General features: G+C 39.7%; 6 long non-coding RNA genes across 8 annotated transcripts; 3 read left to right on the forward strand and 3 right to left on the reverse strand.

Moving 5' to 3' along the window:
* Positions 1-969: 969 nt before the first annotated feature.
* On the forward strand, positions 970-12,903 carry LOC148321615 (uncharacterized). The gene is made up of 3 exons (XR_015839415.1): positions 970-1,242; positions 9,918-10,015; positions 12,831-12,903. It is a non-coding gene; the product is annotated as an uncharacterized LOC148321615 (long non-coding RNA).
* LOC148321616 (uncharacterized) lies at positions 4,309-5,593 on the reverse strand. 2 transcript variants are annotated; one of them, XR_015839418.1, is made up of 6 exons: positions 5,464-5,593; positions 5,136-5,217; positions 4,941-5,043; positions 4,788-4,845; positions 4,516-4,661; positions 4,309-4,440 (listed from the first exon to the last, which is right to left on the reverse strand). It is a non-coding gene; the product is annotated as an uncharacterized LOC148321616 (long non-coding RNA). The 2 variants fall into 2 exon arrangements; XR_015839417.1 differs by lacking the exons at positions 4,309-4,440; positions 4,516-4,661 and having other exon boundaries at positions 4,734-4,845.
* Positions 4,854-5,628, forward strand: LOC148321617 (uncharacterized). Its single transcript, XR_015839416.1, has 2 exons — positions 4,854-5,054; positions 5,160-5,628. It is a non-coding gene; the product is annotated as an uncharacterized LOC148321617 (long non-coding RNA).
* On the reverse strand, positions 5,662-14,653 carry LOC148321618 (uncharacterized). Its single transcript, XR_015839422.1, has 3 exons — positions 14,374-14,653; positions 5,919-5,942; positions 5,662-5,834 (listed from the first exon to the last, which is right to left on the reverse strand). It is a non-coding gene; the product is annotated as an uncharacterized LOC148321618 (long non-coding RNA).
* On the reverse strand, positions 12,733-13,804 carry LOC148321619 (uncharacterized). 2 transcript variants are annotated; one of them, XR_015839421.1, is made up of 6 exons: positions 13,687-13,798; positions 13,533-13,624; positions 13,358-13,439; positions 13,134-13,265; positions 13,010-13,067; positions 12,733-12,876 (listed from the first exon to the last, which is right to left on the reverse strand). It is a non-coding gene; the product is annotated as an uncharacterized LOC148321619 (long non-coding RNA). The 2 variants fall into 2 exon arrangements; XR_015839420.1 differs by lacking the exon at positions 13,533-13,624 and having other exon boundaries at positions 13,687-13,804.
* Positions 12,963-13,851, forward strand: LOC148321620 (uncharacterized). The gene is made up of 2 exons (XR_015839419.1): positions 12,963-13,276; positions 13,382-13,851. It is a non-coding gene; the product is annotated as an uncharacterized LOC148321620 (long non-coding RNA).
* Positions 14,654-14,829: the final 176 nt, after the last annotated feature.

Here is a 14,829-nt window from a genome sequence, read left to right on the forward strand (position 1 = left end):
TCCAATTCCAACCAATAAAATGAAGCTATTTGGATTTTTTTTGTTTTTGACTAGAAGACAATTTGTAAGATCTGTTCTTGAAATAAAATGCTGACATTGTTTGCATTTTGTTGTCCGTGTGTGCCTCTTTCCGAACTCTGGCCTGCATTTCATTTGTGTAATAAAAGTTATTGACATTTAGTCAATTAGTTGGACTTGATGGTTTTTAGGAGGACTTTTTTTTATTTGAGACGGAATGACGTCATGCCACGCAATCAATCAAATTTTTACTTGGCGTTTAAGAAAGGTGACTCAATTAGCCACGCGTTTAAAGACAAAACAAGTTTACGCAACGCGCTGGTCAATCCAAACACTATCTTGTTTTCATTTCATCGGGCGTTTCACTTCCGGGTTATATCAACGTCAACCCAAAAAAAAAACTTTATTTTCCAGTCTGTAAACAAACAACAAATATTAACAACACACGGTATAAGAAAAAAAAACAAACCACACAAAAGCAAAAAAAATAAAATATATATATATATCGTCCGAGTTTAGGGGCTTCCTACGGTCTCGCCAACAATAATAAGAATTTAGAACCGACTTGGGGCGCCTTCCGTTTATTGCATTCGACAACAGCCACTTGGATGTAGTTACAGAGATTCACCACAAGAGGGCAACATATAATCTGTTTTTCCCCTTTCCCCTCTCAACGTTGGCATCTTCACTATATTTCATCTATGACGTGTTTTGACCATACAATACACACTACTTGTCATCGTTTTAAAATTAAACTAACGACCACACAATAGAACGATTCAGTGAAGTTTGTTGCGCCTGCTTTATTTGGGAAAATTATTTTGAGGATAAAAATAACATCTGAAGAGCAAGCATTCAAACTGACATTGCCATGCATTTTTCAGAGTGTGGTGAGCCCGTAGTTAGCTGGGATGAGGTCCAGCACCCTCCCGCCACTCTGCACAGGATAACCGGTGTGAATAATGACATGGCTGCGTCGTTTTTGTTTTAGCAAGGTAGCTTAGCCGCGACCCGGAAGTTAAATCGACCGGAAGCGGAAGCGAAGAATTGTTTGGAAACGTCATGTTGTGGTTGTGAGGATGTCAGCAATAACTAAGACTTTTTAGCACTGTTTATTCGTGCAAAGGCGTCCACACTGAAGGAATATTTACTCCACGTCGAACCGATGAAGGATTATTGGCTCCGCGTCGATCTGCACAAAAGTGGCGACGCGTTTGTGCAAAGGTAACGCGTCCTCAACTTTTTCACAGCTTGTTCCTTTAAGAAGTATATTTCTATTTAAAAATAATCATTGTCTCCAATTTAGCGTGTTTCTCGTGTGATTCGGTGAGATAAAAACACGTGGTGCATGTGCACAATCTAACGCGACGCTTGACTATTTGCCATTTGGTAATGCGACTACTTTTTAATTAAACTTCCTGTCAAAAACAAGAACGCCTTGATATCTTAAAGTAAAAATACACGTATCGTCTGTTTTAAATGATTTTAATGATCACACTGACCTTAACGAGAGCATTTCTGCCTTCGATTAAAAAATTGACAGCCTGTCATCAAAACAAATGTTACATTTAATTATTAGCGGCATTAACATTGAAGATTGTAGTTATTGGCTGGCAAACCACGTTTTTTTTCTTTATGCAAATTGACCCATATGCAAATTAGTGCATATGCAAATGAGCTCACTCAATGTTTATGTTTTTGTTTATTTTTACAGGATGGAGGATGTTTTGGACACCAAACAACGACAGATTCACAGTTCTGGACATCTGGACTCGTCTGCACTCCAAAGACGGCAACTTTTTTTCGGACCGGTGAGTGTTCTGTTTCAAGGCAAGGGAATCCATGCTGTGTGCGTAAGGGGGTACCATGCCAAATCATCCCAAAAAAATTAATCTTGCCAATTTTCATTTAAATGAAAGTTGTTGTCCTTGGTAGTGATGGCATAACATTAAATCTAAAATTTGAGGTCAATTAGAGCAGTTTTTAGGTGCTACAAACCTGCGCATATTAATTAGTTTGGCAAAAAGGGGCGTGGTCATCTTACTTTAAGCCCTTTTTTCTCAAGAATTACTTTGTCAATCTTCACAAAACACATATTTTTGAAATGGGAATTTAACAAGGAATCCAAATCTGCAATCGTTTAGCAGATCAGTGCACATTTTTTTAACAGCTCAGCTAATTAATATTCGGGTGGCTGTAACTCCAAAATCTCTGCTCTGATTGACCTCAAATTTCAGATTTAGTGTTGTGCTATTACTATCAACAAGTACAGCAAGTTTCATTAAAATCAAAATCGGCTTGGTTTTAAACCCACTGAGTGATTTGGCATTGAATGGCCCCTTGAGGAGGTGAGTGTGATGACACTTAGTCATTTTTCAGTGCACCTTGACCTCTGCTTCATCTACTGCACACATACAAGCTCATCATTCAATGCTTTTGAACATTTGTTTTTTTTCTAAATGGTCTAAAAATAATTTGTATTTTTAATAAATTGCCAAAATAACACAGATTTGTTGTTTTTTAAATAAAAAAAATATATATATTTTGCCTGCTAATGAAAAAGTATATTTTTTACAAAAAAATCTTTGAGCACATGTTCAGAAGCATTGAATGATGTTCTTGTCGTGTTTGCAAGTGTTGTGCAGTACTTGAAGCTTTGGCTTGTTGTGTTGATGTGACATCACGCACTCTTCCTCAAGCACACATTGTGGCATTTTCTGCTGTTGCTTCCATGTAGAGCCTGTCAGCCAGTGTTTGTGTTTAACTTAAGTCAAACGTCATTGCTAAAATGGTGTCTAACTGTTAAAAAATAGCGTGTTTGTGTAGTATATTGTTTAACTGTAATTAGAATGTTTGTTTTTTTGCTTACTGCACCCTGACTGAGTTAAAAAAAATAATGTTTTTTTGTTTTTTTTAAAGCGTTGTTATCCACAATTTGTTTTTGTCATGTTCTCATTTGTTGAATGGATGTCAACTAGACTGAGTTTTCTTGGAAGATTTTTTTGGCCTCTGATCCAAGCAGGCTTCTTGGTTTCATGCTCAAAGCCAGATGGCGAGCTGTCCCGTCTGGTCTTGAGCATGAAACCAAGAAGCCTGCTTGGATCAGAGACCAAACAAAAATCTCAAACAGTCCAGTTGCCTTCCATTCAACAAATGAGAACATGACAAAAACAAATAGTGGATAACAATGCTTTAAAAAAAAAAAAATGGAAAAACTCAGTCAGGGTGCAGTTAGCAATCAAAACTTTCAGACTCCAATTACAGCTGAGCAATTTACTGTACAAAAACTTTAGTTTTAACAATTTGACACCATTTCAGCAATGTTGATGTGTGACAAAAGTTAAACACTGGATGACAGGCTGTTCATGAAAGCAGAGGTGAGTGAAGTCCGTCATGTCAGTGCGCTTTAACCTCTGCTTAATTTATGACATATGGTGTAAAATTATGTATTAAAAAAAAAAACGCCTTCTCTTCAAAATATATTGTTGAACTGTAAATCGAGTCTCCGTGTTTTATTGCTCACTACACCCCTCACTGAGTCTAAAATGGCCTTGTTCTGGATGCCAACTGGACTGTTCAGGTTGTGCTGGAAAACGTTTGGCCTCTGCTCCGAGCAGGCTTGTTGGTTTCATGCTCAAACAGCAGATGGCGAGCTGTCCTTGCTGGCGTTTGAGCATGAACTCAAGAAGCCTGCTCGGACGAGAGGCCAAAAGTCTTCCAGCGCGACCGGAACAGTCCGGTTGTCGTCCAATCACGGCCCGGAAAAAGCATGTTTAGTAGCCACACCCACTTTGAAAATCTGGATTTGTCATGCGAAAATTTTTCCATAACTCCGCCCACCTCTCAAAAAGACCAATCAGAACCTGGCATGCAAATAGTTTTGCATAACCCCGCCCACTCTGCCAAATCAACCAATCAGCTTGTGGGTATGCAAATAAATTTGCATAACCACGCCCATTTTGTAGCAAAAACACTTGATTTTGGCACTGATTTGCATATCCACTCCCCTTTATGCTAATATCAGCATTGCATGCTAATGCATTTGCATAACTCCTCCCCCTTGCCGGCCCAACCAATCAGAGCACTAGCTGCTTGCTAATTTGCATAGCCACACCCACTTCTTAGCAAACCAACCAATCAGATGGGTGCCTGCTCCTTCATTTGCATAATGCCCCACCCACTAACCTTTTTGTTTTTGTTTCGTTTTTATTGAAGATGTTACAAAAATTCATGACATGTAAGATTTTATTTATTTGCAAAGTACATGTTGAATGATTGAAAAATAAAAAAAACAGGTTACAAAATTATTCAAGATAAAAATGCAACCGTTAAAAGTTGGACAGGGGTCACCTTGCCGCTGTCTGGTGAAGTCGTCAGCCAGCGGGATCAAAGGGTGGAAGGCCCAACAAAACGATAGCGAGTCTAAAGTCATGGATGCCAGTCACAACCTCGAGAAAGGGGACATGCGAGTTAAACAGTTGACAAAATTAAACCTACCAGGGATGAGGATCAAAGTTTGCAGGCTGCATTCACAGGAAGTTGTCAAGTGCAGTCAGAGCACGCATCCGTCTCAAACTCGTCTTCCACTTCTTGGCAGGCTGCTCCCAAGTTGGCTTCCGCACCTTCTTTATGTGGTCCTCCAGCTGACCGAGACGACGCAAAGATGCAGAGTAAGCAAAGAGCCCACAGTCAAAAAATAAGTTTGCACAACCAAGTTTTGTTGAAATGACCATTTATTTTACTTGCAGATTAAAAGTCAATTTTCACACCATGGAAGGGGGGGAAAGTTGCAGTGCGAGGACAGCTTGGGCCAGTGTGTCGTGACTTCTGGAAAACAAAAGAAAGGCATTGTGAGTCAAAAAACAAACAAGTGTTGAAGATGAAATGCATTTCCACAAGCTTGTCAAAATTCCACTTCAGACATTTCGGGATGCTGGACCCTTCTGCTTGAGGACGAACAGTTGCCAGTTCTGCAAACTTCGCCATCATGTCGAACTGCTTCTGAGGGCTCCACAGGGGACAAAGCTAAACGGGAGGTAAGCACGAGACAAGTCCAATTTCTTATTTTTAAAAGTATATTATCAACATGAAAGATTTCAGATGCAATGGCGACGTACTCGTAAAAATTCTTCATCCTGCAGATGCAAAATGTTGGTGGCCAGCGTGTAGAGTCCATGACAGCTCCTTCATGTGAAGATTCTGCACACAGTCAAAAAAAACCCACGATTAAAGTTTGAAATTTGTCAAGCTTGGGTCATATCACAGAAGGTTGATCATAGCGCCCCCAGCACCTAAAACATGAAACCCCCAAAAATGTTTAATTGCTTTAGGTCAGTTGTTGCCGATTCAGGTTCTTCAGGGCCAAGATGTGCTTTGGCGCCACCTGGTGGACACAAGCAGGAAGTAAATCAGCATGTGAGTATTGGCGCAGAATGGTAAATGTACCTTTGTGAAGGGCTTGACTGAAGCGCATCTCATTGCAGCTTTCTACAAAAGAGAAATTTGTTAGAAATGTTCACGTCAGCCATTTTGTTTTGCAGAGTGATCAAACCTTGCATGTTGTGGCTCCTCTTCACCATGTGCTGAAACAAATTAAAACATGATATCATATTTGGATGCATTTGAGTGTTTTTATCTCACCAGTGACGAGAGCAGAGCCGAGCAGGACATCGCGGGAATGACCTGCAGCACGATGGGTGGGCACACAAAGACACAATGTTAGAAAAATGACATTTGGTAAGGACGTTTAAACGGAGGTTAAAAAAAGAAAGACGCCATTTTGGAGTAAATTTGGCCAGTCACTGCAGGATGCAAGCCTGTGGACAGAAATTTAAACAATTAAAACAAAGCAATAGTTGATTCGCGTTTTAATTGTGAACATAAAAACGCTGGCAACTTACCTTCTGCCAAACGCGGCTCTTTTGCTACAATGCAAAGGAAAAAAGTGCGTTAGTTGAAAAGTTCACAGCGTTCACTTACCGCTTTAAATCTCAAGAGTTTGTCATTTTATCCCACGTTTGGGATAATTAAACACTGGAGCTGCAAGAGAGAAAAGTTATTGCACGCCGAAAACGTGATTTAATGGTCAAAGTTACAATGACGAGTCTAAAAAAAGAAACTTTAAAAAACCTTGTGGTCATCTTGTCGAGACGTCGACGTGAAGGTGTCAGCTCGGTGGAGAAATAGAACGCCGGTTCAATTTGTTGCAGCTTAAATAGATTTTCGCTAACGACGTCGTCACGTGGTTCTTTTTTTTCCTCAAAAGCTTTATTTAAAAAAGAGAACAAAAAAAAGACAAAACTTTGCCAGAAAAACTAAAGAAATCATGCGAGGCACATCAGGTGGGTATCGAACCCGCTCCGATCATATGTGCTTGCACCGCAATCCTTGTCATTAACCATTCGACCATTTTCACAATGGCACTCCCGGTGTTTTTATCTTTTATATTTTCTCTTTCACATTGTCAGCTGAAGTCTACATTATACTATAAAACTAAACTCTGCACTTGAGTTGGATAAGCCAGAATTAGTCGAGTGGTTATCGACCTTGCGTTCGGTTTAGATGTATGCTTGTTCGAATCCCCTTTTCTGCCTATTTGCAATGATGGTGCAGAGAGCGAGACTCGAACCTGGGTCATCTGAACCGGACTCGAAGTTTTAGACCACTCAACCAATTTGGATGAAATTTTTCGCATTTTTTTAGTCATATTTCTCTTGCATTCATTGCTGTTCCATTTTTTTTAATATACTATATAGTCCTTGAATTTTCCCGTCTGGTGTGGTCCAGTGGCCTTAGCCAGCGATTTCGCTATTGTGGTCCTAGTTCGATTCCCGTTCTTTTCCTCATTTCTCTGTATGTTGAAAAAGGTTGCAAAGAGCAGGAATCGAACTCATTCAATGCGGTACCGGAATCATTTTCTTATACCATGGGCCAACGAGCCGTGTTGATTCCGCCCAAAAAAAATGAAAGTCATGAGTTCGAAGCCTGATATATAAATTTATCAAAATCTCTGCTGGTTTTTCCCTCCACCCACTTCCCTACCGAATCCAAGGACGGCCATTCTTCTGAATGAGTACCAAGTCAATCCTGGGTGCAGTTACTGCAGTTATCCACTGGAGGGCAGTATTACATCACATCTTGTGCTTCTCCTCTTTCCTCGAAACTTATGTCTTGGTTTGCCTCTGCACACTGTTGCGTTTTTTATATGTGACTCATTTGAACATAAAGAACATACAAAGATTGAACTTGGTTATGATGTCAGCTTTATTTGGAGAAACACAAGATGACAAAGACATTTCACATCAGGAAGTCCAATTTGAATAGATTTTTTTATTTAATGAGCATTCTGTTTTAGTATAGTGCAGAACCTGAACTGGGCCCAAAAGTGAATCGCAAAAATCTATGAATAATTTATGCTCCCCTAAAAGCGATCATAGCTGCCTTTATAGTTCTCTGTACTTTATAAAAACATGGAGTCATAGTCAAATGGAATGTAAAGAATTTAACAGTTTGTGCGTCAAAATTAATTGTGGCTACCAGTGTGCACCAGGTGAAGGGAGGCTAAGAACACCTGAGAATCGTGTAAAAATATCCACTCTTGATATCCCCCCCCCCTCTGCAGTCATGATGCCCTTAGACAGCTGAGAAACGAGATGGATACAAGTGAGCAAATGTTGCTCTTCTGCAGTTCCTCAATCATGACACTTGACCTTTTCAATCAGTTCTGTATACTTGGCTTGTTAACTTCCTCCTCATGTGGCAGTAAATTGCCACAGAATTTGATGAGCGTCTTTGTAATTGCATCTTCTTTTTTTTTCCTTTCCAATGTTGATGTAATAAACTTAACTTGAACTGAGTGTGGCTGGTCTATCCGAGGAACATGTTAAATAAAAGACAATGGTCCCTTTGCAAATCCAAATATACTTTTGGAGGAGCAGGCAGAGAAAATGTGTTCAAGTTGCGCATGTGTTACCTGTGCACAAAAGGTTCACAGATAATGTGGACACTTACAGCAGCCGACATGGAGAAATTATTTCATTGTGGGAACCTCTGCTCATGCAATCAACAACTTTTTACTTGGCGTTTAAGCAAGGTAACCCAACTAGCCACGCGTTTAAAGACACGAAACAAAGTTTACACAACGCGCTGGTCAATGCAAACACTTCCTCTGCTTCATTTCATCGGTATTTTCACTTCCGGGTTATATCAACGTCAGCCTAAAAAAACGTTATTTTCCAGCCTGTCAACAAACAACAAACATGAACGACACACGGTTTAAGTAAAAAATAAACCCCAGAAAAGCAAAAAAATATATAAATATATATCGTCCGAGTTTAGGGGCTTCCTACGATCTCGCCAACAATAATAATAATTTAGAACCGACTTAGGAGCGACTTCCGTTTATTGCATTCGACAACAGCCACAACAGTACAACACTCTTTTTCATGACGTGTTTGACCATGCAATCGTTATCAGTTATCCGCTACTTGTATGTAGTTACATAGATTCACCACAAGAGAGCAGCATATAATGTGTTTTTTCCCTTTCCCCCTTTTTTTTTTCCCTTTCCCCTTTAAACGTTGGGATGGTTCATCTATGACGTATTTTGACCATCCAATACAAACTACTTGTCATCCTGCTGCAAAAATTATTTGGAAAATAACAGGCGCAAAAACACAGTGAAAATTAAAACGTGACAACAAGAACCATTTTACTCTAAAAAAAAATACAATAACATTGTCATAATATTTGACGCGTTTGTTGTTAATTATCAGTGTAGCATTGAGTCAAAATTTAATTTAAATAGAACTGATATTTTCACGACTATTTATCCTTTTTCTTTTTTTTAAATTATAATAGTAATTTAAATTTTTGCACTCTGGGTGTGCCGTTCAACACATTTACGATAATTTGTCCCCCTCATTCATTATTCGAGACGTCACCCTGTGTCAATGATAGTGTAGTGGTGCATTCGCCTAACGTGTGTGCGGGCTACGTGGGTTCGGTTCCCAATCGGTGACCCTGTGATTGTCGGTTGACCTGGTCAGGTTATGATGAACTCGTATATAGCTGGGATGAGGTCCAGCACTCTCTCGCCACCCTATAAAGAATAAGTGGTGTGGATAATTACGTGGGTGTACAAGTTTAGTCTTTTTTTGCAGGCTAGCTGAGCCGCGACCCGGAAGTTAAATTGACCGGAAGCGGAAGCGAAGAATTGTTTGGAAACGTCATGTTGTGTTTTGAGTATGTTTGCGTTAACTAAGATTATTTGGCACTGTTTTTTCTTGCAAAGGCGTCCACAATGAAGGAATATTGACTCCACGTCGAACCGATGAAGGATTATTGCCTCCACGTCGATCTGCACAAAAGTGGCGACGCGTTTGTGGAAAGGTAACGCGTCCCGAACTTTTCCACGTTTTCACAGCTTGTTCCTTGAGAAGAATATTTCTATTTAAAAAGAAACATTGTCTCTTATTTAGCGTGTTCCTCATGTGACTCGGTTAGATAAAAACACGTGGTGCATGTGCACAATCTAACGCGACGCTTTACGATTTGCTATTTGGTAATGTGACTACTTTTTAATTAAACTATCTGTCAAAAACGAGAAAGCCTTGATATCTTAAAGTAAAAATACACGTATCGTCTGTTTTAAATGTTTTTAATAATCACACTGACCTTAACGAGTGCATTTCTGCTTTCGATTAAAAAATTGACAGCCTGTCATCAAAACAAATGTTACATTTAATAATTAGCGGCATAAACATTTAAGAGTATTTTTATACTTTGTCGTTATTGTCTGGCAAGCCACGTTTTTTTCTTAATGCAAATTGACCCATATGCAAATTAGGGTATATGCAAATGAGCTCATTCAATATTTATGTTTTTGTTTATTTTTACAGGATGGAGGATGTTTTGGACACCAAACAACCGACAGATTCACAGTTCTGGACATCTGGACTCGTCTGCACTCCAAAGACGGCAACTTTTTTTCGGACCGGTGAGTGTTCTGTTTCAAGGCAAGGGAATCCATGCTGTGTGCGTAAGGGGGTACCATGCCAAATCATCCCAAAAAAATTAATCTTGCCAATTTTCATTTAAATGAAAGTTGTTGTCCTTGGTAGTGATGGCATAACATTAAATTTAAAATTTGAGGTCAATTAGAGCAGTTTTTAGGTGCTACAAACCTGCGCATATTAATTAGTTTGGCAAAAAGGGGCGTGGCCATCTTACTTTAAGCCCTTTTTTCTCAAGAATTACTTTGTCAATATTCACAAAACACATATTTTTGAAATGGGAACTTAACAAGGAATCCAAATCTGCAATCGTCTAGCAGATCAGTGCACATTTTTTTAACAGCTCAGCTAATTAATATTCGGGTGGCTGTAACTCCAAAATCTCTGCTCTGATTGACCTCAAATTTCAGATTTAGTGTTGTGCTATTACTATCAACAAGTACAGCAAGTTTCATTAAAATCGAAATCGGCTTGGTTTTAAACCCACTGAGTGATTTGGCATTGCATGGCCCCTTGAGGAGGTGAGTGTGATGACACTTAGTCATTTTTCAGTGCACCTTGACCTCTGCTTCATCTACTGCACACATACAAGCTCATCATTCAATGCTTTTGAACATTAGTTTTTTTTCTAAATGGTTTAAAAAATAATTTGTTTGGTTAATAAGTTGCCAAAATAACACAGACTTGTCGTTTTTTAAATATTTTTTAAATTAAAAAAAATATCTATTTTGCCTGCGTAAGAAAAATAATAGTTTTTACAAAAACAATCCTTCAGCACATGTTCAGAAGCATTGAATGATGTTCTTGTCGTGTTTGCAAGTGTTGTGCAGTACTTGAAGCTTTGGCTTGTTGTGCTGATGTGACATCACACACTCTTCCTCAAGCACACATTGTGGCATTTTCTGCTGCTGCTTCCATGTAGAGCCTGTCAGCCAGTGTTTGTGTTTAACTTAAGTCAAACGCCATTGCTAAAATGGTGTCTAACTGTTAAAAAATAGCGTGTTTGTGTAGTATATTGTTCAATTGTAATTAGAATGTTTGTTTTTTTGCTTACTGCACCCTGACTGAGTTAAAAAAATAATTTTTTTTTTTTTTTTTTTTTTTTAAGCGTTGCTATCCACAATTTGTTTTTGTCATGTTCCCATTTGTTGAATGGACGTCAACTGTACTGTTTAAGTTTTGTTGGAAGATTTTTTTGGCCTCTGATCCAAGCAGGCTTCTTGGTTTCATGCTCAAGGCCAGATGGCGAGCTGTCCCGTCTGGCCTTGAGCATGAAACCAAGAAGCCTGCTCGCATCAGAGACCAAACAAAAATCTCAAACAGTCCAGTTGCCTTCCATTCAACAAATGAGAACATGACAAAAACAAATAGTGGATAACAACGCTTTTAAAAAAAATTAAATGAAAAACTCAGTCAGGGTGCAGTTAGCAATCAAAACTTTCAGACTTACAGCTGAGCAATTTACTGTACAAAAACTTTCGTTTTAACAATTTGACACCATTTCAGCAATGTTGATGTGTGACAAAAGTTAAACACTGGATGACAGGCTGTACATGAAAGCTGCAGCAAAGATCGCCACAATGTGTGCTCGAGTCAGTCAGTAATGCGCTTTAACATCTGCTTGATTTATAACATATGGTGTAAAATTATGTATTAAAAAAAAAAATGCTTCGCTTCAAAATATATTGTTGAACTGTAAATCGAGTCTCCGTGTTTTATTGCTCACTACACCCTCACTGAGTCTAAAATGGCCTTGTTCTGGATGCCAACTGGACTGTTCAGGTTGTGCTGGAAAACGTTTGGCCTCTGCTCCGAGCAGGCTTGTTGGTTTCATGCTCAAACAGCAGATGGCGAGCTGTCCTTGCTGGCGTTTGAGCATGAACTCAAGAAGCCTGCTCGGACGAGAGGCCCAAAGTCTTCCAGCGCGACCGGATCAGTCCGTTTGTCGTCCAATCACGGCCCGGAAAAAGCATGTTTAGTAGCCACACCCACTTTGAAAATCTGAAATTGTCATGCGAAAAAATTTCCATAACTCCACCCACCTCTTGAGAAGGCCAATCAGAATCTGTCATGCAAAATTATTTGCATAACCCCGCCCACTCTGCCAAATCAACCAATCAACTTGCAGGTATGCAAATAAATTTACATAGCCACGCCCATTTTGGGGCTAGAAACGCTAGATTTTGGCACTTATTTGCATGTCCACACCCCTTTATGCTAATATCAGCATTGCATGCTAATGCATTTGCATAACTCCTCCCCCTTGCCGGCCCAACCAATCAGAGCACTAGCTGCTTGCTAATTTGCATAGCCACACCCACTTCTTAGCAAACCAACCAATCAGATGGGTGCCTGCTCCTCATTTGCATAATGCCCCACCCACTAACCTTTTTGTTTTTGTTTCGTTTTTATTGAAGATGTTACAAAAATTCATGACATGTAAGATTTTATTTATTTGCAAAGTACATGTTGAATGATTGAAAAATAAAAAAAACAGGTTACAAAATTATTCAAGATAAAAATGCAACCGTTAAAAGTTGGACAGGGGTCACCTTGCCGCTGTCTGGTGAAGTCGTCAGCCAGCGGGATCAAAGGGTGGAAGGCCCAACAAAACGATAGCGAGTCTAAAGTCATGGATGCCAGTCACAACCTCGAGAAAGGGGACATGCGAGTTAAACAGTTGACAAAATTAAACCTACCAGGGATGAGGATCAAAGTTTGCAGGCTGCATTCACAGGAAGTTGTCAAGTGCAGTCAGAGCACGCATCCGTCTCAAACTCGTCTTCCACTTCTTGGCAGGCTGCTCCCAAGTTGGCTTCCGCACCTTCTTTATGTGGTCCTCCAGCTGACCGAGTCGACGCAACGATGCAGAGTAAGCAAAGAGCCAACAGTCAACAGTCAAAAAATAAGTTTGCACAACCAAGTTTTGTTGAAATGACCATTTATTTTACTTGCAGATTAAAAGTCAATTTTCACACCATGGAAGGGGGGGAAAGTTGCACTGCGAGGACAGCTTGGGCCAGTGTGTCGTGACTTCTGGAAAACAAAAGAAAGGCATTGTGAGTCAAAAAACAAACAAGTGTTGAAGAGGAAATGCATTACCACATGCTTGTCAAAATTCCACTTCAGACATTTCGGGATGCTGGAACCTTCTGCTTGAGGACGAACAGTTGCCAGTTCTGCAAACTTCGCCATCATGCCAAACTGCTTCTGAGGGCTCCACAGGGGACAAAGCTAAACGGGAGGTAAGCACGAGACAAGTCCAATTTCTTATTTTTAAAAGTATATTATCAACATGAAAGATTTCAGATGCAATGGCAACGTACTCGTAAAAATTCTTCATCCTGCAGATGCAAAATGTTGGTGGCCAGCGTGTAGAGTCCATGACAGCTCCTTCACGTGAAGCTTCTGCACACAGTCAAAAAAAAAAACACGATTAAAGTTTGAAATTTGTCAAGCTTGGGTCATATCACAGAAGGTTGATCATAGCGCCCCCAGCACCTAAAACATGAATCCCCCAAAAATATTTAATTGCTTTAAGTCAGTTGTTGCCGATTCAGGTTCTTCAGGGCCAAGATGTGCTTTGGCGCCACCTGGTGGACACAAGCAGGAAGAAAATCAGCATGTGAGTATTGGCGCAGAATGGTAAATGTACCTTTGTGAAGGGCTTGACTGAAGCGCATCTCATTGCAGCTTTCTACAAAAGAGAAATTTGTTAGAAATGTTCACGTCAGCCATTTTGTTTTGCAGAGTGATCAAACCTTGCATGTTGTGGCTCCTCTTCACCATGTGCTGAAACAAATTAAAACATGATATCATATTTGGATGCATTTGAGTGTTTTTATCTCACCAGTGACGAGAGCAGAGCCGAGCAGGACATCGCGGGAATGACCTGCAGCACGATGGGTGGGCACACAAAGACACAATGTTAGAAAAATGACATTTGGTAAGGACGTTTAAACGGAGGTTAAAAAAAGAAAGACGCCATTTTGGAGTAAATTTGGCCAGTCACTGCAGGAAGCAAGCCTGTGGACAGAAATTGAAAGAATTAAAACAAAGCAATAGTTGATTCGCGTTTTAATTGTGAACATAAAAACGCTGGCAACTTACCTTCTGCCAAACGCGGCTCTTTAGCTACAATGCAAAAAAAAAATGGAAAAAAGTGCGTTAGTTGAAAAGGTAACAGCGTTTACTTACCGCTTTAAATTTCAAGAGTTTGTTACATTTTATCCCACGTTTGGGATAATTAAACACTTGAGCTGCAAGATAGAAAAGTTATTGCACGCCGAAAACGTGATTTAATGGTCAAAGTTACAATGATGCGTCTAAAAAAGAAACTTACAAACTTTTGGTCATCTTGTCGAGACGTCGACGTGAAGCTGTCAGCTCGGTGGAGAAAGAGAACGCCGGTTCAATTTGTCGCAGCTTAAATAGATTTTCGCTAATGACGTCGTCACGTGGTTCTTTTTTTTCCTCAAAAGCTTTATTTAAACAAGAGAACAAAAAATAAAAAAGACAAAACTTTGCCAGAAAAACTAGAGAAAACATGTGAAGCAAGTCAGGCGGGGATCGAACCCGCGCCGATCATATGTGCTTGCACCGGAATCCTTGTCATTGACCATTCGACCATCTTCGTCTTGTCACTTCCGGTGTTTTTGTCTCCTATATTTTTCTCTTTTACATTGTCAACTGAATTTTATATACGTTAAAATATAAAACTAAACTAAGCACCAGAGTTTAATAAGCCAGAAACAGTCGAGTGGTTATCGACCTTGCGTTTGGTTTAGATGTATCCGTG

The sequence above is a fragment of the Idiotropiscis lumnitzeri genome, chromosome 16 (assembly GCF_059441095.1).
Source record: "Idiotropiscis lumnitzeri isolate Australia: NSW breed Sydney's pygmy pipehorse chromosome 16, RoL_Ilum_1.0, whole genome shotgun sequence".
NCBI lineage: Eukaryota > Metazoa > Chordata > Actinopteri > Syngnathiformes > Syngnathidae > Idiotropiscis > Idiotropiscis lumnitzeri.